General features: G+C 47.3%; 1 protein-coding gene and 47 non-coding genes across 48 annotated transcripts in view; 24 read left to right on the plus strand and 24 right to left on the minus strand.

Annotated features, from left to right (window-relative positions):
* The window catches only part of LOC127985962 (uncharacterized), a 215,384-nt gene that overhangs the window by 55,329 nt on the left and 133,230 nt on the right, over positions 1 to 26,825 (minus strand). The gene's annotated exons all lie outside the window — the stretch shown is intronic.
* LOC127986738 (U4 spliceosomal RNA) lies at positions 157 to 297 on the plus strand. The gene has a single exon (XR_008160942.1). It is a non-coding gene; the product is annotated as a U4 spliceosomal RNA (small nuclear RNA).
* On the minus strand, positions 467 to 548 carry trnas-gcu (transfer RNA serine (anticodon GCU)). Its single transcript has one exon. It is a non-coding gene; the product is annotated as a tRNA-Ser (tRNA).
* On the plus strand, positions 1,286 to 1,426 carry LOC127986730 (U4 spliceosomal RNA). Its single transcript, XR_008160935.1, has one exon. It is a non-coding gene; the product is annotated as a U4 spliceosomal RNA (small nuclear RNA).
* trnas-gcu (transfer RNA serine (anticodon GCU)) lies at positions 1,596 to 1,677 on the minus strand. Its single transcript has one exon. It is a non-coding gene; the product is annotated as a tRNA-Ser (tRNA).
* LOC127986731 (U4 spliceosomal RNA) lies at positions 2,415 to 2,555 on the plus strand. Its single transcript, XR_008160936.1, has one exon. It is a non-coding gene; the product is annotated as a U4 spliceosomal RNA (small nuclear RNA).
* trnas-gcu (transfer RNA serine (anticodon GCU)) lies at positions 2,725 to 2,806 on the minus strand. Its single transcript has one exon. It is a non-coding gene; the product is annotated as a tRNA-Ser (tRNA).
* Positions 3,544 to 3,684, plus strand: LOC127986732 (U4 spliceosomal RNA). Its single transcript, XR_008160937.1, has one exon. It is a non-coding gene; the product is annotated as a U4 spliceosomal RNA (small nuclear RNA).
* Positions 3,854 to 3,935, minus strand: trnas-gcu (transfer RNA serine (anticodon GCU)). Its single transcript has one exon. It is a non-coding gene; the product is annotated as a tRNA-Ser (tRNA).
* LOC127986724 (U4 spliceosomal RNA) lies at positions 4,673 to 4,813 on the plus strand. Its single transcript, XR_008160930.1, has one exon. It is a non-coding gene; the product is annotated as a U4 spliceosomal RNA (small nuclear RNA).
* Positions 4,983 to 5,064, minus strand: trnas-gcu (transfer RNA serine (anticodon GCU)). The gene has a single exon. It is a non-coding gene; the product is annotated as a tRNA-Ser (tRNA).
* On the plus strand, positions 5,802 to 5,942 carry LOC127986739 (U4 spliceosomal RNA). The gene has a single exon (XR_008160943.1). It is a non-coding gene; the product is annotated as a U4 spliceosomal RNA (small nuclear RNA).
* On the minus strand, positions 6,112 to 6,193 carry trnas-gcu (transfer RNA serine (anticodon GCU)). The gene has a single exon. It is a non-coding gene; the product is annotated as a tRNA-Ser (tRNA).
* LOC127986740 (U4 spliceosomal RNA) lies at positions 6,931 to 7,071 on the plus strand. Its single transcript, XR_008160944.1, has one exon. It is a non-coding gene; the product is annotated as a U4 spliceosomal RNA (small nuclear RNA).
* Positions 7,241 to 7,322, minus strand: trnas-gcu (transfer RNA serine (anticodon GCU)). The gene has a single exon. It is a non-coding gene; the product is annotated as a tRNA-Ser (tRNA).
* Positions 8,060 to 8,200, plus strand: LOC127986741 (U4 spliceosomal RNA). The gene has a single exon (XR_008160945.1). It is a non-coding gene; the product is annotated as a U4 spliceosomal RNA (small nuclear RNA).
* Positions 8,370 to 8,451, minus strand: trnas-gcu (transfer RNA serine (anticodon GCU)). The gene has a single exon. It is a non-coding gene; the product is annotated as a tRNA-Ser (tRNA).
* LOC127986742 (U4 spliceosomal RNA) lies at positions 9,189 to 9,329 on the plus strand. Its single transcript, XR_008160946.1, has one exon. It is a non-coding gene; the product is annotated as a U4 spliceosomal RNA (small nuclear RNA).
* trnas-gcu (transfer RNA serine (anticodon GCU)) lies at positions 9,499 to 9,580 on the minus strand. Its single transcript has one exon. It is a non-coding gene; the product is annotated as a tRNA-Ser (tRNA).
* On the plus strand, positions 10,318 to 10,458 carry LOC127986725 (U4 spliceosomal RNA). Its single transcript, XR_008160931.1, has one exon. It is a non-coding gene; the product is annotated as a U4 spliceosomal RNA (small nuclear RNA).
* On the minus strand, positions 10,628 to 10,709 carry trnas-gcu (transfer RNA serine (anticodon GCU)). The gene has a single exon. It is a non-coding gene; the product is annotated as a tRNA-Ser (tRNA).
* On the plus strand, positions 11,447 to 11,587 carry LOC127986743 (U4 spliceosomal RNA). The gene has a single exon (XR_008160947.1). It is a non-coding gene; the product is annotated as a U4 spliceosomal RNA (small nuclear RNA).
* Positions 11,757 to 11,838, minus strand: trnas-gcu (transfer RNA serine (anticodon GCU)). Its single transcript has one exon. It is a non-coding gene; the product is annotated as a tRNA-Ser (tRNA).
* LOC127986727 (U4 spliceosomal RNA) lies at positions 12,576 to 12,716 on the plus strand. The gene has a single exon (XR_008160932.1). It is a non-coding gene; the product is annotated as a U4 spliceosomal RNA (small nuclear RNA).
* Positions 12,886 to 12,967, minus strand: trnas-gcu (transfer RNA serine (anticodon GCU)). The gene has a single exon. It is a non-coding gene; the product is annotated as a tRNA-Ser (tRNA).
* LOC127986744 (U4 spliceosomal RNA) lies at positions 13,705 to 13,845 on the plus strand. The gene has a single exon (XR_008160948.1). It is a non-coding gene; the product is annotated as a U4 spliceosomal RNA (small nuclear RNA).
* On the minus strand, positions 14,015 to 14,096 carry trnas-gcu (transfer RNA serine (anticodon GCU)). Its single transcript has one exon. It is a non-coding gene; the product is annotated as a tRNA-Ser (tRNA).
* LOC127986745 (U4 spliceosomal RNA) lies at positions 14,834 to 14,974 on the plus strand. Its single transcript, XR_008160949.1, has one exon. It is a non-coding gene; the product is annotated as a U4 spliceosomal RNA (small nuclear RNA).
* On the plus strand, positions 15,950 to 16,090 carry LOC127986728 (U4 spliceosomal RNA). Its single transcript, XR_008160933.1, has one exon. It is a non-coding gene; the product is annotated as a U4 spliceosomal RNA (small nuclear RNA).
* trnas-gcu (transfer RNA serine (anticodon GCU)) lies at positions 16,260 to 16,341 on the minus strand. The gene has a single exon. It is a non-coding gene; the product is annotated as a tRNA-Ser (tRNA).
* LOC127986750 (U4 spliceosomal RNA) lies at positions 17,079 to 17,219 on the plus strand. Its single transcript, XR_008160953.1, has one exon. It is a non-coding gene; the product is annotated as a U4 spliceosomal RNA (small nuclear RNA).
* trnas-gcu (transfer RNA serine (anticodon GCU)) lies at positions 17,389 to 17,470 on the minus strand. The gene has a single exon. It is a non-coding gene; the product is annotated as a tRNA-Ser (tRNA).
* Positions 18,208 to 18,348, plus strand: LOC127986746 (U4 spliceosomal RNA). The gene has a single exon (XR_008160950.1). It is a non-coding gene; the product is annotated as a U4 spliceosomal RNA (small nuclear RNA).
* Positions 18,518 to 18,599, minus strand: trnas-gcu (transfer RNA serine (anticodon GCU)). Its single transcript has one exon. It is a non-coding gene; the product is annotated as a tRNA-Ser (tRNA).
* LOC127986733 (U4 spliceosomal RNA) lies at positions 19,337 to 19,477 on the plus strand. The gene has a single exon (XR_008160938.1). It is a non-coding gene; the product is annotated as a U4 spliceosomal RNA (small nuclear RNA).
* trnas-gcu (transfer RNA serine (anticodon GCU)) lies at positions 19,647 to 19,728 on the minus strand. Its single transcript has one exon. It is a non-coding gene; the product is annotated as a tRNA-Ser (tRNA).
* Positions 20,466 to 20,606, plus strand: LOC127986734 (U4 spliceosomal RNA). The gene has a single exon (XR_008160939.1). It is a non-coding gene; the product is annotated as a U4 spliceosomal RNA (small nuclear RNA).
* On the minus strand, positions 20,776 to 20,857 carry trnas-gcu (transfer RNA serine (anticodon GCU)). The gene has a single exon. It is a non-coding gene; the product is annotated as a tRNA-Ser (tRNA).
* Positions 21,595 to 21,735, plus strand: LOC127986729 (U4 spliceosomal RNA). Its single transcript, XR_008160934.1, has one exon. It is a non-coding gene; the product is annotated as a U4 spliceosomal RNA (small nuclear RNA).
* On the minus strand, positions 21,905 to 21,986 carry trnas-gcu (transfer RNA serine (anticodon GCU)). The gene has a single exon. It is a non-coding gene; the product is annotated as a tRNA-Ser (tRNA).
* Positions 22,724 to 22,864, plus strand: LOC127986747 (U4 spliceosomal RNA). Its single transcript, XR_008160951.1, has one exon. It is a non-coding gene; the product is annotated as a U4 spliceosomal RNA (small nuclear RNA).
* Positions 23,034 to 23,115, minus strand: trnas-gcu (transfer RNA serine (anticodon GCU)). Its single transcript has one exon. It is a non-coding gene; the product is annotated as a tRNA-Ser (tRNA).
* LOC127986749 (U4 spliceosomal RNA) lies at positions 23,853 to 23,993 on the plus strand. Its single transcript, XR_008160952.1, has one exon. It is a non-coding gene; the product is annotated as a U4 spliceosomal RNA (small nuclear RNA).
* On the minus strand, positions 24,163 to 24,244 carry trnas-gcu (transfer RNA serine (anticodon GCU)). Its single transcript has one exon. It is a non-coding gene; the product is annotated as a tRNA-Ser (tRNA).
* Positions 24,982 to 25,122, plus strand: LOC127986735 (U4 spliceosomal RNA). The gene has a single exon (XR_008160940.1). It is a non-coding gene; the product is annotated as a U4 spliceosomal RNA (small nuclear RNA).
* On the minus strand, positions 25,292 to 25,373 carry trnas-gcu (transfer RNA serine (anticodon GCU)). Its single transcript has one exon. It is a non-coding gene; the product is annotated as a tRNA-Ser (tRNA).
* LOC127986736 (U4 spliceosomal RNA) lies at positions 26,111 to 26,251 on the plus strand. The gene has a single exon (XR_008160941.1). It is a non-coding gene; the product is annotated as a U4 spliceosomal RNA (small nuclear RNA).
* On the minus strand, positions 26,421 to 26,502 carry trnas-gcu (transfer RNA serine (anticodon GCU)). The gene has a single exon. It is a non-coding gene; the product is annotated as a tRNA-Ser (tRNA).

The following is a 26,825-nucleotide window of genomic DNA, read 5'->3' on the forward strand; positions in this document are numbered from 1 at the left end:
CACAAACCTCTTTAAGTAAAGGGAGAGCAGCAAATAAGGCTTCTCGTACATACTGCCTACTGGATTCGTAGACACACCACGCAGTTTGGAGCCAATTACCACCCTGTCGTTCCACGTCCACATGGGTCCAGTTGAAAGGTCGCGACCTTTGACATCATTCTTTCGCAGAGGCAATATTGTAGCCTATGAGGCTCATCCGAGGCGCGATCATTGCTGGTTGAAAACTTTACCCAATACCCCGCCAGGATGACTTGAAATACAGTCAGCCTTGGCAATTTTTGCCAGCTTCTTTTGAAGCTTATTGTGTTGTTGAAGAACAGGTCTCGTCCTTTTAAATAGTACTTCCTTTATTTAACACAGCTGATTCAGATCATCGACTCTTTTGGATCGCACTGCATGAGGTGAACGTGGAACAAAAGGAAAGTGCACCAAATGTGCAGAGCAGATGAAGGAGCAGACCAAGGAACGACGAGGATGGGATTCGAACCCACGCGTGCAGAGCACAATGGATTAGCAGTCCATCGCCTTAACCACTCGGCCACCTCGTCACTTGTGCGAGTGCCTGACTGCTCTCTGGGCTCGGGTGGTTTTCATGAAGGACCTCTTAGCACTGTGATGTCGAAGCTCACCCTGGAAACCAAAGTATAGTTAATTTTTGTACATGTACGCTGAGATATGCCTACAGTTGAACACGTAGAATTTCAAAGCATATTCCATTTGTTTGAGCTTTCGAATGCAGAAGGTTAAACACTTGCGCTCTAGAAAGTTTGAACTTTGTCCAGCACCTGCTGCATTTTTCATCATTTATGACTGATGTTCTTTGTACTCTTAAAAGCTGAGCTTGCTCCTATCTCATGACCCTCAGACAAGTGCTTGTCATTGTGGCCCTCTGTCGTTCTGGTCTCCGTTGCCGTTTTGAGAGAACACCTGAGTCTAGCAAAGGGTAGCACATTTGACACAGGACCTCCCTCAGAACTTGCACTCCCTGCACTCGTCAGTATCCTACCCAACCCCCCAGGGGCCTCGTCAAACAGAATCTATACTGACCCAAACCGCGAGCTTTACCACTCCACCCCTTTTTGCCAAGATACCAATAAGTCTCTTCCCCCAGGGCTTCGAGAAAGCAACTCACAAACCTCTTTAAGTAAAGGGAGAGCAGCAAATAAGGCTTCTCGTACATACTGCCTACTGGATTCGTAGACACACCACGCAGTTTGGAGCCAATTACCACCCTGTCGTTCCACGTCCACATGGGTCCAGTTGAAAGGTCGCGACCTTTGACACCATTCTTTCGCAGAGGCAATATTGTTGCCTATGAGGCTCATCCGAGGCGCGATCATTGCTGGTTGAAAACTTTACCCAATACCCCGCCAGGATGACTTGAAATACAGTCAGCCTTGGCAATTTTTGCCAGCTTCTTTTGAAGCCTATTGTGTTGTTGAAGAACAGGTCTCGTCCTTTTAAATAGTACTTCCTTTATTTAACACAGCTGATTCAGATCATCGACCCTTTTGGATCGCACTGCATGAGGTGAACGTGGAACAAATGGAAAGTGCACCAAATGTGCAGAGCAGATGAACGAGCAGAGCAAGGAACGACGAGGATGGGATTCGAACCCACACGTGCAGAGCACAATGGATTAGCAGTCCATCGCCTTAACCACTCGGCCACCTCGTCACTTGTGCGAGAGCCTGACTGCTCTGTGGGCTCGGGTGGTTTTCATGAAGGACCTCTTAGCACTGTGATGTCGAAGCTCACCCTGGAAACCAAAGTATAGTTAATTTTTGTACATGTACGCTGAGATATGCCTACAGTTGAACACGTAGAATTTCAAAGCATATTCCATTTGTTTGAGCTTTCGAATGCAGAAGGTTAAACACTTGCGCTCTAGAAAGTTTGAACTTTGTCCAGCACCTGCTGCATTTTTCATCATTTATGACTGATGTTCTTTGTACTCTTAAAAGCTGAGCTTGCTCCTATCTCATGACCCTCAGACAAGTGCTTGTCATTGTGGCCCTCTGTCGTTCTGGTCTCCGTTGCCGTTTTGAGAGAACACCTGAGTCTAGCAAAGGGTAGCACATTTGACACAGGACCTCCCTCAGAACTTGCACTCCCTGCACTCGTCAGTATCCTACCCAACCCCCCAGGGGCCTCGTCAAACAGAATCTATACTGACCCAAACCGCGAGCTTTACCACTCCACCCCTTTTTGCCAAGATACCAATAAGTCTCTTCCCCCAGGGCTTCGAGAAAGCAACTCACAAACCTCTTTAAGTAAAGGGAGAGCAGCAAATAAGGCTTCTCGTACATACTGCCTACTGGATTCGTAGACACACCACGCAGTTTGGAGCCAATTACCACCCTGTCGTTCCACGTCCACATGGGTCCAGTTGAAAGGTCGCGACCTTTGACACCATTCTTTCGCAGAGGCAATATTGTTGCCTATGAGGCTCATCCGAGGCGCGATCATTGCTGGTTGAAAACTTTACCCAATACCCCGCCAGGATGACTTGAAATACAGTCAGCCTTGGCAATTTTTGCCAGCTTCTTTTGAAGCCTATTGTGTTGTTGAAGAACAGGTCTCGTCCTTTTAAATAGTACTTCCTTTATTTAACACAGCTGATTCAGATCATCGACCCTTTTGGATCGCACTGCATGAGGTGAACGTGGAACAAATGGAAAGTGCACCAAATGTGCAGAGCAGATGAACGAGCAGAGCAAGGAACGACGAGGATGGGATTCGAACCCACACGTGCAGAGCACAATGGATTAGCAGTCCATCGCCTTAACCACTCGGCCACCTCGTCACTTGTGCGAGAGCCTGACTGCTCTGTGGGCTCGGGTGGTTTTCATGAAGGACCTCTTAGCACTGTGATGTCGAAGCTCACCCTGGAAACCAAAGTATAGTTAATTTTTGTACATGTACGCTGAGATATGCCTACAGTTGAACACGTAGAATTTCAAAGCATATTCCATTTGTTTGAGCTTTCGAATGCAGAAGGTTAAACACTTGCGCTCTAGAAAGTTTGAACTTTGTCCAGCACCTGCTGCATTTTTCATCATTTATGACTGATGTTCTTTGTACTCTTAAAAGCTGAGCTTGCTCCTATCTCATGACCCTCAGACAAGTGCTTGTCATTGTGGCCCTCTGTCGTTCTGGTCTCCGTTGCCGTTTTGAGAGAACACCTGAGTCTAGCAAAGGGTAGCACATTTGACACAGGACCTCCCTCAGAACTTGCACTCCCTGCACTCGTCAGTATCCTACCCAACCCCCCAGGGGCCTCGTCAAACAGAATCTATACTGACCCAAACCGCGAGCTTTACCACTCCACCCCTTTTTGCCAAGATACCAATAAGTCTCTTCCCCCAGGGCTTCGAGAAAGCAACTCACAAACCTCTTTAAGTAAAGGGAGAGCAGCAAATAAGGCTTCTCGTACATACTGCCTACTGGATTCGTAGACACACCACGCAGTTTGGAGCCAATTACCACCCTGTCGTTCCACGTCCACATGGGTCCAGTTGAAAGGTCGCGACCTTTGACACCATTCTTTCGCAGAGGCAATATTGTTGCCTATGAGGCTCATCCGAGGCGCGATCATTGCTGGTTGAAAACTTTACCCAATACCCCGCCAGGATGACTTGAAATACAGTCAGCCTTGGCAATTTTTGCCAGCTTCTTTTGAAGCCTATTGTGTTGTTGAAGAACAGGTCTCGTCCTTTTAAATAGTACTTCCTTTATTTAACACAGCTGATTCAGATCATCGACCCTTTTGGATCGCACTGCATGAGGTGAACGTGGAACAAATGGAAAGTGCACCAAATGTGCAGAGCAGATGAACGAGCAGAGCAAGGAACGACGAGGATGGGATTCGAACCCACACGTGCAGAGCACAATGGATTAGCAGTCCATCGCCTTAACCACTCGGCCACCTCGTCACTTGTGCGAGAGCCTGACTGCTCTGTGGGCTCGGGTGGTTTTCATGAAGGACCTCTTAGCACTGTGATGTCGAAGCTCACCCTGGAAACCAAAGTATAGTTAATTTTTGTACATGTACGCTGAGATATGCCTACAGTTGAACACGTAGAATTTCAAAGCATATTCCATTTGTTTGAGCTTTCGAATGCAGAAGGTTAAACACTTGCGCTCTACAAAGTTTGAACTTTGTCCAGCACCTGCTGCATTTTTCATCATTTATGACTGATGTTCTTTGTACTCTTAAAATCTGAGCTTGCTCCTATCTAATGACCCTCAGACAAGCGCTTGTCATTGTGGCCCTCTGTCGTTCTGGTCTCCGTTGCCGTTTTGAGAGAACACCTGAGTCTAGCAAAGGGTAGCACATTTGACACAGGACCTCCCTCAGAACTTGCACTCCCTGCACTCGTCAGTATCCTACACAACCCCCCAGGGGCCTCGTCAAACAGAATCTATACTGACCCAAACCGCGATCTTTACGACTCCACCCCTTGTTGCCAAGATACCAATAAGTCTCTTCCCCCAGGGGTTCGAGAAAGCAACTCACAAACCTCTTTAAGTAAAGGGAGAGCAGCAAATAAGGCTTCTCGTACATACTGCCTACTGGATTCGTAGACACACCACGCAGTTTGGAGCCAATTACCACCCTGTCGTTCCACGTCCACATGGGTCCAGTTGAAAGGTCGCGACCTTTGACACCATTCTTTTGCAGAGGCAATATTGTAGCCTATGAGGCTCATCCGAGGCGCGATCATTGCTGGTTGAAAACTTTACCCAATACCCCGCCAGGATGACTTGAAATACAGTCAGCCTTGGCAATTTTTGCCAGCTTCTTTTGAAGCTTATTGTGTTGTTGAAGAACAGGTCTCGTCCCTTTAAATAGTACTTCCGTTATTTAACACAGCTGATTCAGATCATCGACCCTTTTGGATCGCACTGCATGAGGTGAACGTGGAACAAAAGGAAAGTGCACCAAATGTTCAGAGCAGTTGAACGAGCAGAGCAAGGAACGACGAGGATGGGATTCGAACCCACGCGTGCAGAGCACAATGGATTAGCAGTCCATCGCCTTAACCACTCGGCCACCCCGTCACTTGTGCGAGTGCCTGACTGCTCTCTGGGCTCGGGTGGTTTTCATGAAGGACCTCTTAGCACTGTGATGCCGAAGCTCACCCTGGAAACCAAAGTATAGTTAATTTTTGTACATGTACGCTGAGATATGCCTACAGTTGAACACGTAGAATTTCAAAGCATATTCCATTTGTTTGAGCTTTCGAATGCAGAAGGTTAAACACTTGCGCTCTACAAAGTTTGAACTTTGTCCAGCACCTGCTGCATTTTTCATCATTTATGACTGATGTTCTTTGTACTCTTAAAAGCTGAGCTTGCTCCTATCTAATGACCCTCAGACAAGCGCTTGTCATTGTGGCCCTCTGTCGTTCTGGTCTCCGTTGCCGTTTTGAGAGAACACCTGAGTCTAGCAAAGGGTAGCACATTTGACACAGGACCTCCCTCAGAACTTGCACTCCCTGCACTCGTCAGTATCCTACCCAACCCCCCAGGGGCCTCGTAAAACAGAATCTATACTGACCCAAACCGCGAGCTTTACCACTCCACCCCTTTTTGCCAAGATACCAATAAGTCTCTTCCCCCAGGGCTTCGAGAAAGCAACTCACAAACCTCTTTAAGTAAAGGGAGAGCAGCAAATAAGGCTTCTCGTACATACTGCCTACTGGATTCGTAGACACACCACGCAGTTTGGAGCCAATTACCACCCTGTCGTTCCACGTCCACATGGGTCCAGTTGAAAGGTCGCGACCTTTGACATCATTCTTTCGCAGAGGCAATATTGTAGCCTATGAGGCTCATCCGAGGCGCGATCATTGCTGGTTGAAAACTTTACCCAATACCCCGCCAGGATGACTTGAAATACAGTCAGCCTTGGCAATTTTTGCCAGCTTCTTTTGAAGCTTATTGTGTTGTTGAAGAACAGGTCTCGTCCTTTTAAATAGTACTTCCTTTATTTAACACAGCTGATTCAGATCATCGACCCTTTTGGATCGCACTGCATGAGGTGAACGTGGAACAAAAGGAAAGTGCACCAAATGTGCAGAGCAGATGAAAGAGTAGAGCAAGGAACGACGAGGATGGGATTCGAACCCACGCGTGCAGAGCACAATGGATTAGCAGTCCATCGCCTTAACCACTCGGCCACCTCGTCACTTGTGCGAGTGCCTGACTGCTCTCTGGGCTCGGGTGGTTTTCATGAAGGACCTCTTAGCACTGTGATGTCGAAGCTCACCCTGGAAACCAAAGTATAGTTAATTTTTGTACATGTACGCTGAGATATGCCTACAGTTGAACACGTAGAATTTCAAAGCATATTCCATTTGTTTGAGCTTTCGAATGCAGAAGGTTAAACACTTGCGCTCTAGAAAGTTTGAACTTTGTCCAGCACCTGCTGCATTTTTCATCATTTATGACTGATGTTCTTTGTACTCTTAAAAGCTGAGCTTGCTCCTATCTCATGACCCTCAGACAAGTGCTTGTCATTGAGGCCCTCTGTCGTTCTGGTCTCCGTTGCCGTTTTGAGAGAACACCTGAGTCTAGCAAAGGGTAGCACATTTGACACAGGACCTCCCTCAGAACTTGCACTCCCTGCACTCGTCAGTATCCTACCCAACCCCCCAGGGGCCTCGTCAAACAGAATCTATACTGACCCAAACCGCGAGCTTTACCACTCCACCCCTTTTTGCCAAGATACCAATAAGTCTCTTCCCCCAGGGCTTCGAGAAAGCAACTCACAAACCTCTTTAAGTAAAGGGAGAGCAGCAAATAAGGCTTCTCGTACATACTGCCTACTGGATTCGTAGACACACCACGCAGTTTGGAGCCAATTACCACCCTGTCGTTCCACGTCCACATGGGTCCAGTTGAAAGGTCGCGACCTTTGACACCATTCTTTCGCAGAGGCAATATTGTAGCCTATGAGGCTCATCCGAGGCGCGATCATTGCTGGTTGAAAACTTTACCCAATACCCCGCCAGGATGACTTGAAATACAGTCAGCCTTGGCAATTTTTGCCAGCTTCTTTTGAAGCTTATTGTGTTGTTGAAGAACAGGTCTCGTCCTTTTAAATAGTACTTCCTTTATTTAACACAGCTGATTCAGATCATCGACCCTTTTGGATCGCACTGCATGAGGTGAACGTGGAACAAATGGAAAGTGCACCAAATGTGCAGAGCAGATGAACGAGCAGAGCAAGGAACGACGAGGATGGGATTCGAACCCACGCGTGCAGAGCACAATGGATTAGCAGTCCATCGCCTTAACCACTCGGCCACCTCGTCACTTGTGCGAGAGCCTGACTGCTCTGTGGGCTCGGGTGGTTTTCATGAAGGACCTCTTAGCACTGTGATGTCGAAGCTCACCCTGGAAACCAAAGTATAGTTAATTTTTGTACATGTACACTGAGATATGCCTACAGTTGAACACGTAGAATTTCAAAGCATATTCCATTTGTTTGAGCTTTCGAATGCAGAAGGTTAAACACGTGCGCTCTAGAAAGTTTGAACTTTGTCCAGCACCTGCTGCATTTTTCATCATTTATGACTGATGTTCTTTGTACTCTTAAAAGCTGAGCTTGCTCCTATCTAATGACCCTCAGACAAGTGTTTGTCATTGTGGCCCTCTGTCGTTCTGGTCTCCGTTGCCGTTTTGAGAGAACACCTGAGTCTAGCAAAGGGTAGCACATTTGACACAGGACCTCCCTCAGAACTTGCACTCCCTGCACTCGTCAGTATCCTACCCAACCCCCCAGGGGCCTCGTCAAACAGAATCTATACTGACCCAAACCGCGAGCTTTACCACTCCACCCCTTTTTGCCAAGATACCAATAAGTCTCTTCCCCCAGGGCTTCGAGAAAGCAACTCACAAACCTCTTTAAGTAAAGGGAGAGCAGCAAATAAGGCTTCTCGTACATACTGCCTACTGGATTCGTAGACACACCACGCAGTTTGGAGCCAATTACCACCCTGTCGTTCCACGTCCACATGGGTCCAGTTGAAAGGTCGCGACCTTTGACATCATTCTTTCGCAGAGGCAATATTGTAGCCTATGAGGCTCATCCGAGGCGCGATCATTGCTGGTTGAAAACTTTACCCAATACCCCGCCAGGATGACTTGAAATACAGTCAGCCTTGGCAATTTTTGCCAGCTTCTTTTGAAGCTTATTGTGTTGTTGAAGAACAGGTCTCGTCCTTTTAAATAGTACTTCCTTTATTTAACACAGCTGATTCAGATCATCGACCCTTTTGGATCGCACTGCATGAGGTGAACGTGGAACAAAAGGAAAGTGCACCAAATGTGCAGAGCAGATGAACGAGCAGAGCAAGGAACGACGAGGATGGGATTCGAACCCACGCGTGCAGAGCACAATGGATTAGCAGTCCATCGCTTTAACCACTCGGCCACCTCGTCACTTGTGCGTGTGCCTGACTGCTCTCTGGGCTCGGGTGGTTTTCATGAAGGACCTCTTAGCACTGTGATGTCGAAGCTCACCCTGGAAACCAAAGTATAGTTAATTTTTGTACATGTACGCTGAGATATGCCTACAGTTGAACACGTAGAATTTCAAAGCATATTCCATTTGTTTGAGCTTTCGAATGCAGAAGGTTAAACACTTGCGCTCTAGAAAGTTTGAACTTTGTCCAGCACCTGCTGCATTTTTCATCATTTATGACTGATGTTCTTTGTACTCTTAAAAGCTGAGCTTGCTCCTATCTCATGACCCTCAGACAAGTGCTTGTCATTGTGGCCCTCTGTCGTTCTGGTCTCCGTTGCCGTTTTGAGAGAACACCTGAGTCTAGCAAAGGGTAGCACATTTGACACAGGACCTCCCTCAGAACTTGCACTCCCTGCACTCGTCAGTATCCTACCCAACCCCCCAGGGGCCTCGTCAAACAGAATCTATACTGACCCAAACCGCGAGCTTTACCACTCCACCCCTTTTTGCCAAGATACCAATAAGTCTCTTCCCCCAGGGCTTCGAGAAAGCAACTCACAAACCTCTTTAAGTAAAGGGAGAGCAGCAAATAAGGCTTCTCGTACATACTGCCTACTGGATTCGTAGACACACCACGCAGTTTGGAGCCAATTACCACCCTGTCGTTCCACGTCCACATGGGTCCAGTTGAAAGGTCGCGACCTTTGACACCATTCTTTCGCAGAGGCAATATTGTAGCCTATGAGGCTCATCCGAGGCGCGATCATTGCTGGTTGAAAACTTTACCCAATACCCCGCCAGGATGACTTGAAATACAGTCAGCCTTGGCAATTTTTGCCAGCTTCTTTTGAAGCTTATTGTGTTGTTGAAGAACAGGTCTCGTCCTTTTAAATAGTACTTCCTTTATTTAACACAGCTGATTCAGATCATCGACCCTTTTGGATCGCACTGCATGAGGTGAACGTGGAACAAAAGGAAAGTGCACCAAATGTGCAGAGCAGATGAACGAGCAGAGCAAGGAACGACGAGGATGGGATTCGAACCCACGCGTGCAGAGCACAATGGATTAGCAGTCCATCGCCTTAACCACTCGGCCACCTCGTCACTTGTGCGAGAGCCTGACTGCTCTGTGGGCTCGGGTGGTTTTCATGAAGGACCTCTTAGCACTGTGATGTCGAAGCTCACCCTGGAAACCAAAGTATAGTTAATTTTTGTACATGTACGCTGAGATATGCCTACAGTTGAACACGTAGAATTTCAAAGCATATTCCATTTGTTTGAGCTTTTGAATGCAGAAGGTTAAACACGTGCGCTCTAGAAAGTTTGAACTTTGTCCAGCACCTGCTGCATTTTTCATCATTTATGACTGATGTTCTTTGTACTCTTAAAAGCTGAGCTTGCTCCTATCTCATGACCCTCAGACAAGTGCTTGTCATTGAGGCCCTCTGTCGTTCTGGTCTCCGTTGCCGTTTTGAGAGAACACCTGAGTCTAGCAAAGGGTAGCACATTTGACACAGGACCTCCCTCAGAACTTGCACTCCCTGCACTCGTCAGTATCCTACACAACCCCCCAGGGGCCTCGTCAAACAGAATCTATACTGACCCAAACCGCGATCTTTACGACTCCACCCCTTGTTGCCAAGATACCAATAAGTCTCTTCCCCCAGGGGTTCGAGAAAGCAACTCACAAACCTCTTTAAGTAAAGGGAGAGCAGCAAATAAGGCTTCTCGTACATACTGCCTACTGGATTCGTAGACACACCACGCAGTTTGGAGCCAATTACCACCCTGTCGTTCCACGTCCACATGGGTCCAGTTGAAAGGTCGCGACCTTTGACACCATTCTTTTGCAGAGGCAATATTGTAGCCTATGAGGCTCATCCGAGGCGCGATCATTGCTGGTTGAAAACTTTACCCAATACCCCGCCAGGATGACTTGAAATACAGTCAGCCTTGGCAATTTTTGCCAGCTTCTTTTGAAGCTTATTGTGTTGTTGAAGAACAGGTCTCGTCCCTTTAAATAGTACTTCCGTTATTTAACACAGCTGATTCAGATCATCGACCCTTTTGGATCGCACTGCATGAGGTGAACGTGGAACAAAAGGAAAGTGCACCAAATGTTCAGAGCAGTTGAACGAGCAGAGCAAGGAACGACGAGGATGGGATTCGAACCCACGCGTGCAGAGCACAATGGATTAGCAGTCCATCGCCTTAACCACTCGGCCACCTCGTCACTTGTGCGAGTGCCTGACTGCTCTCTGGGCTCGGGTGGTTTTCATGAAGGACCTCTTAGCACTGTGATGTCGAAGCTCACCCTGGAAACCAAAGTATAGTTAATTTTTGTACATGTACGCTGAGATATGCCTACAGTTGAACACGTAGAATTTCAAAGCATATTCCATTTGTTTGAGCTTTCGAATGCAGAAGGTTAAACACTTGCGCTCTAGAAAGTTTGAACTTTGTCCAGCACCTGCTGCATTTTTCATCATTTATGACTGATGTTCTTTGTACTCTTAAAAGCTGAGCTTGCTCCTATCTCATGACCCTCAGACAAGTGCTTGTCATTGTGGCCCTCTGTCGTTCTGGTCTCCGTTGCCGTTTTGAGAGAACACCTGAGTCTAGCAAAGGGTAGCACATTTGACACAGGACCTCCCTCAGAACTTGCACTCCCTGCACTCGTCAGTATCCTACCCAACCCCCCAGGGGCCTCGTCAAACAGAATCTATACTGACCCAAACCGCGAGCTTTACCACTCCACCCCTTTTTGCCAAGATACCAATAAGTCTCTTCCCCCAGGGCTTCGAGAAAGCAACTCACAAACCTCTTTAAGTAAAGGGAGAGCAGCAAATAAGGCTTCTCGTACATACTGCCTACTGGATTCGTAGACACACCACGCAGTTTGGAGCCAATTACCACCCTGTCGTTCCACGTCCACATGGGTCCAGTTGAAAGGTCGCGACCTTTGACACCATTCTTTCGCAGAGGCAATATTGTAGCCTATGAGGCTCATCCGAGGCGCGATCATTGCTGGTTGAAAACTTTACCCAATACCCCGCCAGGATGACTTGAAATACAGTCAGCCTTGGCAATTTTTGCCAGCTTCTTTTGAAGCTTATTGTGTTGTTGAAGAACAGGTCTCGTCCTTTTAAATAGTACTTCCTTTATTTAACACAGCTGATTCAGATCATCGACCCTTTTGGATCGCACTGCATGAGGTGAACGTGGAACAAAAGGAAAGTGCACCAAATGTGCAGAGCAGATGAACGAGCAGAGCAAGGAACGACGAGGATGGGATTCGAACCCACGCGTGCAGAGCACAATGGATTAGCAGTCCATCGCCTTAACCACTCGGCCACCTCGTCACTTGTGCGAGAGCCTGACTGCTCTGTGGGCTCGGGTGGTTTTCATGAAGGACCTCTTAGCACTGTGATGTCGAAGCTCACCCTGGAAACCAAAGTATAGTTAATTTTTGTACATGTACGCTGAGATATGCCTACAGTTGAACACGTAGAATTTCAAAGCATATTCCATTTGTTTGAGCTTTCGAATGCAGAAGGTTAAACACTTGCGCTCTACAAAGTTTGAACTTTGTCCAGCACCTGCTGCATTTTTCATCATTTATGACTGATGTTCTTTGTACTCTTAAAAGCTGAGCTTGCTCCTATCTAATGACCCTCAGACAAGCGCTTGTCATTGTGGCCCTCTGTCGTTCTGGTCTCCGTTGCCGTTTTGAGAGAACACCTGAGTCTAGCAAAGGGTAGCACATTTGACACAGGACCTCCCTCAGAACTTGCACTCCCTGCACTCGTCAGTATCCTACACAACCCCCCAGGGGCCTCGTCAAACAGAATCTATACTGACCCAAACCGCGATCTTTACGACTCCACTCCTTGTTGCCAAGATACCAATAAGTCTCTTCCCCCAGGGGTTCGAGAAAGCAACTCACAAACCTCTTTAAGTAAAGGGAGAGCAGCAAATAAGGCTTCTCGTACATACTGCCTACTGGATTCGTAGACACACCACGCAGTTTGGAGCCAATTACCACCCTGTCGTTCCACGTCCACATGGGTCCAGTTGAAAGGTCGCGACCTTTGACACCATTCTTTTGCAGAGGCAATATTGTAGCCTATGAGGCTCATCCGAGGCGCGATCATTGCTGGTTGAAAACTTTACCCAATACCCCGCCAGGATGACTTGAAATACAGTCAGCCTTGGCAATTTTTGCCAGCTTCTTTTGAAGCTTATTGTGTTGTTGAAGAACAGGTCTCGTCCCTTTAAATAGTACTTCCGTTATTTAACACAGCTGATTCAGATCATCGACCCTTTTGGATCGCACTGCATGAGGTGAACGTGGAACAAAAGGAAAGTGCACCAAATGTTCAGAGCAGTTGAACGAGCAGAGCAAGGAACGACGAGGATGGGATTCGAACCCACGCGTGCAGAGCACAATGGATTAGCAGTCCATCGCCTTAACCACTCGGCCACCTCGTCACTTGTGCGAGTGCCTGACTGCTCTCTGGGCTCGGGTGGTTTTCATGAAGGACCTCTTAGCACTGTGATGTCGAAGCTCACCCTGGAAACCAAAGTATAGTTAATTTTTGTACATGTACACTGAGATATGCCTACAGTTGAACACGTAGAATTTCAAAGCATATTCCATTTGTTTGAGCTTTCGAATGCAGAAGGTTAAACACGTGCGCTCTAGAAAGTTTGAACTTTGTCCAGCACCTGCTGCATTTTTCATCATTTATGACTGATGTTCTTTGTACTCTTAAAAGCTGAGCTTGCTCCTATCTAATGACCCTCAGACAAGCGCTTGTCATTGTGGCCCTCTGTCGTTCTGGTCTCCGTTGCCGTTTTGAGAGAACACCTGAGTCTAGCAAAGGGTAGCACATTTGACACAGGACCTCCCTCAGAACTTGCACTCCCTGCACTCGTCAGTATCCTACACAACCCCCCAGGGGCCTCGTCAAACAGAATCTATACTGACCCAAACAGCGATCTTTACGACTCCACCCCTTGTTGCCAAGATACCAATAAGTCTCTTCCCCCAGGGGTTCGAGAAAGCAACTCACAAACCTCTTTAAGTAAAGGGAGAGCAGCAAATAAGGCTTCTCGTACATACTGCCTACTGGATTCGTAGACACACCACGCAGTTTGGAGCCAATTACCACCCTGTCGTTCCACGTCCACATGGGTCCAGTTGAAAGGTCGCGACCTTTGACACCATTCTTTCGCAGAGGCAATATTGTAGCCTATGAGGCTCATCCGAGGCGCGATCATTGCTGGTTGAAAACTTTACCCAATACCCCGCCAGGATGACTTGAAATACAGTCAGCCTTGGCAATTTTTGCCAGCTTCTTTTGAAGCTTATTGTGTTGTTGAAGAACAGGTCTCGTCCCTTTAAATAGTACTTCCGTTATTTAACACAGCTGATTCAGATCATCGACCCTTTTGGATCGCACTGCATGAGGTGAACGTGGAACAAAAGGAAAGTGCACCAAATGTGCAGAGCAGATGAACGAGCAGAGCAAGGAACGACGAGGATGGGATTCGAACCCACGCGTGCAGAGCACAATGGATTAGCAGTCCATCGCCTTAACCACTCGGCCACCTCGTCACTTGTGCGAGTGCCTGACTGCTCTCTGGGCTCGGGTGGTTTTCATGAAGGACCTCTTAGCACTGTGATGTCGAAGCTCACCCTGGAAACCAAAGTATAGTTAATTTTTGTACATGTACACTGAGATATGCCTACAGTTGAACACGTAGAATTTCAAAGCATATTCCATTTGTTTGAGCTTTCGAATGCAGAAGGTTAAACACGTGCGCTCTAGAAAGTTTGAACTTTGTCCAGCACCTGCCTCATTTTTCATCATTTATGACTGATGTTCTTTGTACTCTTAAAAGCTGAGCTTGCTCCTATCTAATGACCCTCAGACAAGTGTTTGTCATTGTGGCCCTCTGTCGTTCTGGTCTCCGTTGCCGTTTTGAGAGAACACCTGAGTCTAGCAAAGGGTAGCACATTTGACACAGGACCTCCCTCAGAACTTGCACTCCCTGCACTCGTCAGTATCCTACCCAACCCCCCAGGGGCCTCGTCAAACAGAATCTATACTGACCCAAACCGCGAGCTTTACCACTCCACCCCTTTTTGCCAAGATACCAATAAGTCTCTTCCCCCAGGGCTTCGAGAAAGCAACTCACAAACCTCTTTAAGTAAAGGGAGAGCAGCAAATAAGGCTTCTCGTACATACTGCCTACTGGATTCGTAGACACACCACGCAGTTTGGAGCCAATTACCACCCTGTCGTTCCACGTCCACATGGGTCCAGTTGAAAGGTCGCGACCTTTGACATCATTCTTTCGCAGAGGCAATATTGTAGCCTATGAGGCTCATCCGAGGCGCGATCATTGCTGGTTGAAAACTTTACCCAATACCCCGCCAGGATGACTTGAAATACAGTCAGCCTTGGCAATTTTTGCCAGCTTCTTTTGAAGCTTATTGTGTTGTTGAAGAACAGGTCTCGTCCTTTTAAATAGTACTTCCTTTATTTAACACAGCTGATTCAGATCATCGACTCTTTTGGATCGCACTGCATGAGGTGAACGTGGAACAAAAGGAAAGTGCACCAAATGTGCAGAGCAGATGAAGGAGCAGACCAAGGAACGACGAACCCACGCGTGCAGAGCACAATGGATTAGCAGTCCATCGCCTTAACCACTCGGCCACCTCGTCACTTGTGCGAGAGCCTGACTGCTCTGTGGGCTCGGGTGGTTTTCATGAAGGACCTCTTAGCACTGTGATGTCGAAGCTCACCCTGGAAACCAAAGTATAGTTAATTTTTGTACATGTACGCTGAGATATGCCTACAGTTGAACACGTAGAATTTCAAAGCATATTCCATTTGTTTGAGCTTTCGAATGCAGAAGGTTAAACACTTGCGCTCTACAAAGTTTGAACTTTGTCCAGCACCTGCTGCATTTTTCATCATTTATGACTGATGTTCTTTGTACTCTTAAAAGCTGAGCTTGCTCCTATCTAATGACCCTCAGACAAGCGCTTGTCATTGTGGCCCTCTGTCGTTCTGGTCTCCGTTGCCGTTTTGAGAGAACACCTGAGTCTAGCAAAGGGTAGCACATTTGACACAGGACCTCCCTCAGAACTTGCACTCCCTGCACTCGTCAGTATCCTACACAACCCCCCAGGGGCCTCGTCAAACAGAATCTATACTGACCCAAACCGCGATCTTTACGACTCCACTCCTTGTTGCCAAGATACCAATAAGTCTCTTCCCCCAGGGGTTCGAGAAAGCAACTCACAAACCTCTTTAAGTAAAGGGAGAGCAGCAAATAAGGCTTCTCGTACATACTGCCTACTGGATTCGTAGACACACCACGCAGTTTGGAGCCAATTACCACCCTGTCGTTCCACGTCCACATGGGTCCAGTTGAAAGGTCGCGACCTTTGACACCATTCTTTTGCAGAGGCAATATTGTAGCCTATGAGGCTCATCCGAGGCGCGATCATTGCTGGTTGAAAACTTTACCCAATACCCCGCCAGGATGACTTGAAATACAGTCAGCCTTGGCAATTTTTGCCAGCTTCTTTTGAAGCTTATTGTGTTGTTGAAGAACAGGTCTCGTCCCTTTAAATAGTACTTCCGTTATTTAACACAGCTGATTCAGATCATCGACCCTTTTGGATCGCACTGCATGAGGTGAACGTGGAACAAAAGGAAAGTGCACCAAATGTTCAGAGCAGTTGAACGAGCAGAGCAAGGAACGACGAGGATGGGATTCGAACCCACGCGTGCAGAGCACAATGGATTAGCAGTCCATCGCCTTAACCACTCGGCCACCTCGTCACTTGTGCGAGTGCCTGACTGCTCTCTGGGCTCGGGTGGTTTTCATGAAGGACCTCTTAGCACTGTGATGTCGAAGCTCACCCTGGAAACCAAAGTATAGTTAATTTTTGTACATGTACACTGAGATATGCCTACAGTTGAACACGTAGAATTTCAAAGCATATTCCATTTGTTTGAGCTTTCGAATGCAGAAGGTTAAACACGTGCGCTCTAGAAAGTTTGAACTTTGTCCAGCACCTGCTGCATTTTTCATCATTTATGACTGATGTTCTTTGTACTCTTAAAAGCTGAGCTTGCTCCTATCTAATGACCCTCAGACAAGCGCTTGTCATTGTGGCCCTCTGTCGTTCTGGTCTCCGTTGCCGTTTTGAGAGAACACCTGAGTCTAGCAAAGGGTAGCACATTTGACACAGGACCTCCCTCAGAACTTGCACTCCCTGCACTCGTCAGTATCCTACACAACCCCCCAGGGGCCTCGTCAAACAGAATCTATACTGACCCAAACCGCGATCTTTACGACTCCACCCCTTGTTGCCAAGATACCAATAAGTCTCTTCCCCCAGGGGTTCGAGAAAGCAACTCACAAACCTCTTTAAGTAAAGGGAGAGCAGCAAATAAGGCTTCTCGTACATACTGCCTACTGGATTCGTAGACACACCACGCAGTTTGGAGCCAATTACCACCCTGTCGTTCCACGTCCACATGGGTCCAGTTGAAAGGTCGCGACCTTTGACACCATTCTTTCGCAGAGGCAATATTGTAGCCTATGAGGCTCATCCGAGGCGCGATCATTGCTGGTTGAAAACTTTACCCAATACCCCGCCAGGATGACTTGAAATACAGTCAGCCTTGGCAATTTTTGCTAGCTTCTTTTGAAGCTTATTGTGTTGTTGAAGAACAGGTCTCGTCCCTTTAAATAGTACTTCCGTTATTTAACACAGCTGATTCAGATCATCGACCCTTTTGGATCGCACTGCATGAGGTGAACGTGGAACAAAAGGAAAGTGCACCAAATGTGCAGAGCAGATGAACGAGCAGAGCAAGGAACGACGAGGATGGGATTCGAACCCACGCGTGCAGAGCACAATGGATTAGCAGTCCATCGCCTTAACCACTCGGCCACCTCGTCACTTGTGCGAGTGCCTGACTGCTCTCTGGGCTCGGGTGGTTTTCATGAAGGACCTCTTAGCACTGTGATGTCGAAGCTCACCCTGGAAACCAAAGTATAGTTAATTTTTGTACATGTACACTGAGATATGCCTACAGTTGAACACGTAGAATTTCAAAGCATATTCCATTTGTTTGAGCTTTCGAATGCAGAAGGTTAAACACGTGCGCTCTAGAAAGTTTGAACTTTGTCCAGCACCTGCCTCATTTTTCATCATTTATGACTGATGTTCTTTGTACTCTTAAAAGCTGAGCTTGCTCCTATCTAATGACCCTCAGACAAGTGTTTGTCATTGTGGCCCTCTGTCGTTCTGGTCTCCGTTGCCGTTTTGAGAGAACACCTGAGTCTAGCAAAGGGTAGCACATTTGACACAGGACCTCCCTCAGAACTTGCACTCCCTGCACTCGTCAGTATCCTACCCAACCCCCCAGGGGCCTCGTCAAACAGAATCTATACTGACCCAAACCGCGAGCTTTACCACTCCACCCCTTTTTGCCAAGATACCAATAAGTCTCTTCCCCCAGGGCTTCGAGAAAGCAACTCACAAACCTCTTTAAGTAAAGGGAGAGCAGCAAATAAGGCTTCTCGTACATACTGCCTACTGGATTCGTAGACACACCACGCAGTTTGGAGCCAATTACCACCCTGTCGTTCCACGTCCACATGGGTCCAGTTGAAAGGTCGCGACCTTTGACATCATTCTTTCGCAGAGGCAATATTGTAGCCTATGAGGCTCATCCGAGGCGCGATCATTGCTGGTTGAAAACTTTACCCAATACCCCGCCAGGATGACTTGAAATACAGTCAGCCTTGGCAATTTTTGCCAGCTTCTTTTGAAGCTTATTGTGTTGTTGAAGAACAGGTCTCGTCCTTTTAAATAGTACTTCCTTTATTTAACACAGCTGATTCAGATCATCGACTCTTTTGGATCGCACTGCATGAGGTGAACGTGGAACAAAAGGAAAGTGCACCAAATGTGCAGAGCAGATGAAGGAGCAGACCAAGGAACGACGAGGATGGGATTCGAACCCACGCGTGCAGAGCACAATGGATTAGCAGTCCATCGCCTTAACCACTCGGCCACCTCGTCACTTGTGCGAGTGCCTGACTGCTCTCTGGGCTCGGGTGGTTTTCATGAAGGACCTCTTAGCACTGTGATGTCGAAGCTCACCCTGGAAACCAAAGTATAGTTAATTTTTGTACATGTACGCTGAGATATGCCTACAGTTGAACACGTAGAATTTCAAAGCATATTCCATTTGTTTGAGCTTTCGAATGCAGAAGGTTAAACACTTGCGCTCTAGAAAGTTTGAACTTTGTCCAGCACCTGCTGCATTTTTCATCATTTATGACTGATGTTCTTTGTACTCTTAAAAGCTGAGCTTGCTCCTATCTCATGACCCTCAGACAAGTGCTTGTCATTGTGGCCCTCTGTCGTTCTGGTCTCCGTTGCCGTTTTGAGAGAACACCTGAGTCTAGCAAAGGGTAGCACATTTGACACAGGACCTCCCTCAGAACTTGCACTCCCTGCACTCGTCAGTATCCTACCCAACCCCCCAGGGGCCTCGTCAAACAGAATCTATACTGACCCAAACCGCGAGCTTTACCACTCCACCCCTTTTTGCCAAGATACCAATAAGTCTCTTCCCCCAGGGCTTCGAGAAAGCAACTCACAAACCTCTTTAAGTAAAGGGAGAGCAGCAAATAAGGCTTCTCGTACATACTGCCTACTGGATTCGTAGACACACCACGCAGTTTGGAGCCAATTACCACCCTGTCGTTCCACGTCCACATGGGTCCAGTTGAAAGGTCGCGACCTTTGACACCATTCTTTCGCAGAGGCAATATTGTTGCCTATGAGGCTCATCCGAGGCGCGATCATTGCTGGTTGAAAACTTTACCCAATACCCCGCCAGGATGACTTGAAATACAGTCAGCCTTGGCAATTTTTGCCAGCTTCTTTTGAAGCCTATTGTGTTGTTGAAGAACAGGTCTCGTCCTTTTAAATAGTACTTCCTTTATTTAACACAGCTGATTCAGATCATCGACCCTTTTGGATCGCACTGCATGAGGTGAACGTGGAACAAATGGAAAGTGCACCAAATGTGCAGAGCAGATGAACGAGCAGAGCAAGGAACGACGAGGATGGGATTCGAACCCACACGTGCAGAGCACAATGGATTAGCAGTCCATCGCCTTAACCACTCGGCCACCTCGTCACTTGTGCGAGAGCCTGACTGCTCTGTGGGCTCGGGTGGTTTTCATGAAGGACCTCTTAGCACTGTGATGTCGAAGCTCACCCTGGAAACCAAAGTATAGTTAATTTTTGTACATGTACGCTGAGATATGCCTACAGTTGAACACGTAGAATTTCAAAGCATATTCCATTTGTTTGAGCTTTCGAATGCAGAAGGTTAAACACTTGCGCTCTAGAAAGTTTGAACTTTGTCCAGCACCTGCTGCATTTTTCATCATTTATGACTGATGTTCTTTGTACTCTTAAAAGCTGAGCTTGCTCCTATCTCATGACCCTCAGACAAGTGCTTGTCATTGTGGCCCTCTGTCGTTCTGGTCTCCGTTGCCGTTTTGAGAGAACACCTGAGTCTAGCAAAGGGTAGCACATTTGACACAGGACCTCCCTCAGAACTTGCACTCCCTGCACTCGTCAGTATCCTACCCAACCCCCCAGGGGCCTCGTCAAACAGAATCTATACTGACCCAAACCGCGAGCTTTACCACTCCACCCCTTTTTGCCAAGATACCAATAAGTCTCTTCCCCCAGGGCTTCGAGAAAGCAACTCACAAACCTCTTTAAGTAAAGGGAGAGCAGCAAATAAGGCTTCTCGTACATACTGCCTACTGGATTCGTAGACACACCACGCAGTTTGGAGCCAATTACCACCCTGTCGTTCCACGTCCACATGGGTCCAGTTGAAAGGTCGCGACCTTTGACACCATTCTTTCGCAGAGGCAATATTGTTGCCTATGAGGCTCATCCGAGGCGCGATCATTGCTGGTTGAAAACTTTACCCAATACCCCGCCAGGATGACTTGAAATACAGTCAGCCTTGGCAATTTTTGCCAGCTTCTTTTGAAGCCTATTGTGTTGTTGAAGAACAGGTCTCGTCCTTTTAAATAGTACTTCCTTTATTTAACACAGCTGATTCAGATCATCGACCCTTTTGGATCGCACTGCATGAGGTGAACGTGGAACAAATGGAAAGTGCACCAAATGTGCAGAGCAGATGAACGAGCAGAGCAAGGAACGACGAGGATGGGATTCGAACCCACACGTGCAGAGCACAATGGATTAGCAGTCCATCGCCTTAACCACTCGGCCACCTCGTCACTTGTGCGAGAGCCTGACTGCTCTGTGGGCTCGGGTGGTTTTCATGAAGGACCTCTTAGCACTGTGATGTCGAAGCTCACCCTGGAAACCAAAGTATAGTTAATTTTTGTACATGTACGCTGAGATATGCCTACAGTTGAACACGTAGAATTTCAAAGCATATTCCATTTGTTTGAGCTTTCGAATGCAGAAGGTTAAACACTTGCGCTCTACAAAGTTTGAACTTTGTCCAGCACCTGCTGCATTTTTCATCATTTATGACTGATGTTCTTTGTACTCTTAAAATCTGAGCTTGCTCCTATCTAATGACCCTCAGACAAGCGCTTGTCATTGTGGCCCTCTGTCGTTCTGGTCTCCGTTGCCGTTTTGAGAGAACACCTGAGTCTAGCAAAGGGTAGCACATTTGACACAGGACCTCCCTCAGAACTTGCACTCCCTGCACTCGTCAGTATCCTACACAACCCCCCAGGGGCCTCGTCAAACAGAATCTATACTGACCCAAACCGCGATCTTTACGACTCCACCCCTTGTTGCCAAGATACCAATAAGTCTCTTCCCCCAGGGGTTCGAGAAAGCAACTCACAAACCTCTTTAAGTAAAGGGAGAGCAGCAAATAAGGCTTCTCGTACATACTGCCTACTGGATTCGTAGACACACCACGCAGTTTGGAGCCAATTACCACCCTGTCGTTCCACGTCCACATGGGTCCAGTTGAAAGGTCGCGACCTTTGACACCATTCTTTTGCAGAGGCAATATTGTAGCCTATGAGGCTCATCCGAGGCGCGATCATTGCTGGTTGAAAACTTTACCCAATACCCCGCCAGGATGACTTGAAATACAGTCAGCCTTGGCAATTTTTGCCAGCTTCTTTTGAAGCTTATTGTGTTGTTGAAGAACAGGTCTCGTCCCTTTAAATAGTACTTCCGTTATTTAACACAGCTGATTCAGATCATCGACCCTTTTGGATCGCACTGCATGAGGTGAACGTGGAACAAAAGGAAAGTGCACCAAATGTTCAGAGCAGTTGAACGAGCAGAGCAAGGAACGACGAGGATGGGATTCGAACCCACGCGTGCAGAGCACAATGGATTAGCAGTCCATCGCCTTAACCACTCGGCCACCCCGTCACTTGTGCGAGTGCCTGACTGCTCTCTGGGCTCGGGTGGTTTTCATGAAGGACCTCTTAGCACTGTGATGCCGAAGCTCACCCTGGAAACCAAAGTATAGTTAATTTTTGTACATGTACGCTGAGATATGCCTACAGTTGAACACGTAGAATTTCAAAGCATATTCCATTTGTTTGAGCTTTCGAATGCAGAAGGTTAAACACTTGCGCTCTACAAAGTTTGAACTTTGTCCAGCACCTGCTGCATTTTTCATCATTTATGACTGATGTTCTTTGTAATCTTAAAAGCTGAGCTTGCTCCTATCTAATGACCCTCAGACAAGCGCTTGTCATTGTGGCCCTCTGTCGTTCTGGTCTCCGTTGCCGTTTTGAGAGAACACCTGAGTCTAGCAAAGGGTAGCACATTTGACACAGGACCTCCCTCAGAACTTGCACTCCCTGCACTCGTCAGTATCCTACCCAACCCCCCAGGGGCCTCGTCAAACAGAATCTATACTGACCCAAACCGCGAGCTTTACCACTCCACCCCTTTTTGCCAAGATACCAATAAGTCTCTTCCCCCAGGGCTTCGAGAAAGCAACTCACAAACCTCTTTAAGTAAAGGGAGAGCAGCAAATAAGGCTTCTCGTACATACTGCCTACTGGATTCGTAGACACACCACGCAGTTTGGAGCCAATTACCACCCTGTCGTTCCACGTCCACATGGGTCCAGTTGAAAGGTCGCGACCTTTGACATCATTCTTTCGCAGAGGCAATATTGTAGCCTATGAGGCTCATCCGAGGCGCGATCATTGCTGGTTGAAAACTTTACCCAATACCCCGCCAGGATGACTTGAAATACAGTCAGCCTTGGCAATTTTTGCCAGCTTCTTTTGAAGCTTATTGTGTTGTTGAAGAACAGGTCTCGTCCTTTTAAATAGTACTTCCTTTATTTAACACAGCTGATTCAGATCATCGACCCTTTTGGATCGCACTGCATGAGGTGAACGTGGAACAAAAGGAAAGTGCACCAAATGTGCAGAGCAGATGAAAGAGTAGAGCAAGGAACGACGAGGATGGGATTCGAACCCACGCGTGCAGAGCACAATGGATTAGCAGTCCATCGCCTTAACCACTCGGCCACCTCGTCACTTGTGCGAGTGCCTGACTGCTCTCTGGGCTCGGGTGGTTTTCATGAAGGACCTCTTAGCACTGTGATGTCGAAGCTCACCCTGGAAACCAAAGTATAGTTAATTTTTGTACATGTACGCTGAGATATGCCTACAGTTGAACACGTAGAATTTCAAAGCATATTCCATTTGTTTGAGCTTTCGAATGCAGAAGCTTAAACACTTGCGCTCTAGAAAGTTTGAACTTTGTCCAGCACCTGCTGCATTTTTCATCATTTATGACTGATGTTCTTTGTACTCTTAAAAGCTGAGCTTGCTCCTATCTCATGACCCTCAGACAAGTGTTTGTCATTGTGGCCCTCTGTCGTTCTGGTCTCCGTTGCCGTTTTGAGAGAACACCTGAGTCTAGCAAAGGGTAGCACATTTGACACAGGACCTCCCTCAGAACTTGCACTCCCTGCACTCGTCAGTATCCTACCCAACCCCCCAGGGGCCTCGTCAAACAGAATCTATACTGACCCAAACCGCGAGCTTTACCACTCCACCCCTTTTTGCCAAGATACCAATAAGTCTCTTCCCCCAGGGCTTCGAGAAAGCAACTCACAAACCTCTTTAAGTAAAGGGAGAGCAGCAAATAAGGCTTCTCGTACATACTGCCTACTGGATTCGTAGACACACCACGCAGTTTGGAGCCAATTACCACCCTGTCGTTCCACGTCCACATGGGTCCAGTTGAAAGGTCGCGACCTTTGACATCATTCTTTCGCAGAGGCAATATTGTAGCCTATGAGGCTCATCCGAGGCGCGATCATTGCTGGTTGAAAACTTTACCCAATACCCCGCCAGGATGACTTGAAATACAGTCAGCCTTGGCAATTTTTGCCAGCTTCTTTTGAAGCTTATTGTGTTGTTGAAGAACAGGTCTCGTCCTTTTAAATAGTACTTCCTTTATTTAACACAGCTGATTCAGATCATCGACTCTTTTGGATCGCACTGCATGAGGTGAACGTGGAACAAAAGGAAAGTGCACCAAATGTGCAGAGCAGATGAAGGAGCAGACCAAGGAACGACGAGGATGGGATTCGAACCCACGCGTGCAGAGCACAATGGATTAGCAGTCCATCGCCTTAACCACTCGGCCACCTCGTCACTTGTGCGAGTGCCTGACTGCTCTCTGGGCTCGGGTGGTTTTCATGAAGGACCTCTTAGCACTGTGATGTCGAAGCTCACCCTGGAAACCAAAGTATAGTTAATTTTTGTACATGTACGCTGAGATATGCCTACAGTTGAACACGTAGAATTTCAAAGCATATTCCATTTGTTTGAGCTTTCGAATGCAGAAGGTTAAACACTTGCGCTCTAGAAAGTTTGAACTTTGTCCAGCACCTGCTGCATTTTTCATCATTTATGACTGATGTTCTTTGTACTCTTAAAAGCTGAGCTTGCTCCTATCTCATGACCCTCAGACAAGTGCTTGTCATTGTGGCCCTCTGTCGTTCTGGTCTCCGTTGCCGTTTTGAGAGAACACCTGAGTCTAGCAAAGGGTAGCACATTTGACACAGGACCTCCCTCAGAACTTGCACTCCCTGCACTCGTCAGTATCCTACCCAACCCCCCAGGGGCCTCGTCAAACAGAATCTATACTGACCCAAACCGCGAGCTTTACCACTCCACCCCTTTTTGCCAAGATACCAATAAGTCTCTTCCCCCAGGGCTTCGAGAAAGCAACTCACAAACCTCTTTAAGTAAAGGGAGAGCAGCAAATAAGGCTTCTCGTACATACTGCCTACTGGATTCGTAGACACACCACGCAGTTTGGAGCCAATTACCACCCTGTCGTTCCACGTCCACATGGGTCCAGTTGAAAGGTCGCGACCTTTGACACCATTCTTTCGCAGAGGCAATATTGTTGCCTATGAGGCTCATCCGAGGCGCGATCATTGCTGGTTGAAAACTTTACCCAATACCCCGCCAGGATGACTTGAAATACAGTCAGCCTTGGCAATTTTTGCCAGCTTCTTTTGAAGCCTATTGTGTTGTTGAAGAACAGGTCTCGTCCTTTTAAATAGTACTTCCTTTATTTAACACAGCTGATTCAGATCATCGACCCTTTTGGATCGCACTGCATGAGGTGAACGTGGAACAAATGGAAAGTGCACCAAATGTGCAGAGCAGATGAACGAGCAGAGCAAGGAACGACGAGGATGGGATTCGAACCCACACGTGCAGAGCACAATGGATTAGCAGTCCATCGCCTTAACCACTCGGCCACCTCGTCACTTGTGCGAGAGCCTGACTGCTCTGTGGGCTCGGGTGGTTTTCATGAAGGACCTCTTAGCACTGTGATGTCGAAGCTCACCCTGGAAACCAAAGTATAGTTAATTTTTGTACATGTACGCTGAGATATGCCTACAGTTGAACACGTAGAATTTCAAAGCATATTCCATTTGTTTGAGCTTTCGAATGCAGAAGGTTAAACACTTGCGCTCTAGAAAGTTTGAACTTTGTCCAGCACCTGCTGCATTTTTCATCATTTATGACTGATGTTCTTTGTACTCTTAAAAGCTGAGCTTGCTCCTATCTCATGACCCTCAGACAAGTGCTTGTCATTGTGGCCCTCTGTCGTTCTGGTCTCCGTTGCCGTTTTGAGAGAACACCTGAGTCTAGCAAAGGGTAGCACATTTGACACAGGACCTCCCTCAGAACTTGCACTCCCTGCACTCGTCAGTATCCTACCCAACCCCCCAGGGGCCTCGTCAAACAGAATCTATACTGACCCAAACCGCGAGCTTTACCACTCCACCCCTTTTTGCCAAGATACCAATAAGTCTCTTCCCCCAGGGCTTCGAGAAAGCAACTCACAAACCTCTTTAAGTAAAGGGAGAGCAGCAAATAAGGCTTCTCGTACATACTGCCTACTGGATTCGTAGACACACCACGCAGTTTGGAGCCAATTACCACCCTGTCGTTCCACGTCCACATGGGTCCAGTTGAAAGGTCGCGACCTTTGACACCATTCTTTCGCAGAGGCAATATTGTTGCCTATGAGGCTCATCCGAGGCGCGATCATTGCTGGTTGAAAACTTTACCCAATACCCCGCCAGGATGACTTGAAATACAGTCAGCCTTGGCAATTTTTGCCAGCTTCTTTTGAAGCCTATTGTGTTGTTGAAGAACAGGTCTCGTCCTTTTAAATAGTACTTCCTTTATTTAACACAGCTGATTCAGATCATCGACCCTTTTGGATCGCACTGCATGAGGTGAACGTGGAACAAATGGAAAGTGCACCAAATGTGCAGAGCAGATGAACGAGCAGAGCAAGGAACGACGAGGATGGGATTCGAACCCACACGTGCAGAGCACAATGGATTAGCAGTCCATCGCCTTAACCACTCGGCCACCTCGTCACTTGTGCGAGAGCCTGACTGCTCTGTGGGCTCGGGTGGTTTTCATGAAGGACCTCTTAGCACTGTGATGTCGAAGCTCACCCTGGAAACCAAAGTATAGTTAATTTTTGTACATGTACGCTGAGATATGCCTACAGTTGAACACGTAGAATTTCAAAGCATATTCCATTTGTTTGAGCTTTCGAATGCAGAAGGTTAAACACTTGCGCTCTACAAAGTTTGAACTTTGTCCAGCACCTGCTGCATTTTTCATCATTTATGACTGATGTTCTTTGTACTCTTAAAATCTGAGCTTGCTCCTATCTAATGACCCTCAGACAAGC

The sequence above is a fragment of the Carassius gibelio genome, chromosome B21 (genome assembly GCF_023724105.1).
Source record: "Carassius gibelio isolate Cgi1373 ecotype wild population from Czech Republic chromosome B21, carGib1.2-hapl.c, whole genome shotgun sequence".
Lineage (NCBI taxonomy): Eukaryota > Metazoa > Chordata > Actinopteri > Cypriniformes > Cyprinidae > Carassius > Carassius gibelio.